Source organism: Chinchilla lanigera, unplaced genomic scaffold, assembly GCF_000276665.1.
Source record: "Chinchilla lanigera isolate Chin_1 unplaced genomic scaffold, ChiLan1.0 scaffold00098, whole genome shotgun sequence".
In the NCBI taxonomy this organism is placed as follows: Eukaryota; Metazoa; Chordata; class Mammalia; order Rodentia; family Chinchillidae; genus Chinchilla; species Chinchilla lanigera.
The window spans coordinates 209,898-210,928 of record NW_004955499.1 but is presented as its reverse complement, the minus strand read 5'-3'; positions in this window follow the sequence as shown (position 1 = coordinate 210,928).

Below are 1,031 nucleotides of genomic sequence, written 5' to 3'. Positions count from 1 at the left end.
GGCCTTGAGCTCACTTTGTAGCCCAGGCTGGTCTCCAACATACAGCGATCCTCCCGCCTCAGCCTCCCGAGCGCTGGCCTGACGGGCGTGCCCACCACGCCCGGCCCACTGCTCGCTGGTCTGCCGCAGTCCAGCTGCTGAGGCCTGCTGGGTCGCCGGGAGCGCGAGGCGGCCTTCCAGGGCCTTCGGGGCTCGGCAGCCGCAAAGTGCGCTTCCGCTTGCCCTGAGGGCGGGCTGGGTCCCGGGGAGCGAGCTCGGGGTGCGGATGGATCCCTGCTGGGCCCAGGAGGGCGGCCGCTCCTCTGCAGCGCAGGGCGGAGGACTCCCTTGTCCTGGGTGCCCTCGGAGAGGGGCCACAGCCAACGCGGGCTGCGCGGTCCGGCGCCTTCCTCCGGGCTGGGGCCGCTGCCGGCTCCTGCTCCGGGATGCGCCGGGCTCGGTGGCCAGCGGGACGAGAGTGGCATGGGCCGGGTGCGCGGAGGCCGGCGAGTGGGAGGCATAGAGGCCGGGCGGGCAGGGAGCCAGGGCACGGGCAGCTTGCACGAGGAGGCTGGGGGAGCCTCGGGGTGCGCTCTGGGGTCCCGTTGCCCTTGGTCAGGAGCCCCATCCACCCCGGACTCCGCCCCACCCTCCCGAGCGCGGGGAGCCAGCGCTGAGCCTCTGCTCCTGAGGGAGGTCGGGCCACGCCCGGGTTCGTGCAGGGGGTCACAGCAAACCTGAGCAGTAAAGCTGGGTTACTGGTGAAAGCACTACTAAGCACTGCGCCTGGGACCCACCATTAACCACGTCTAACTAGCTGGTTAGAGGGCTGCAGCCAGCCGGGCGTGGTGGCACACACCTGTCATCCCGGCAGACAGGAGGCTGAGGCAGGAGGATCGTGTCCAGTTCGAGGCCAGCCTGAACTTCATAGTGAGACCGTGTCTCAAAAAGACCAAAAGAATTTTAAAAACAGACGTGTAGGCCACAGCGGGGCAGAGGGGGTGAGCACAGAGGTTGCCAGCTGGACTCCCTCCAAAGGTCAAGGACAAGCC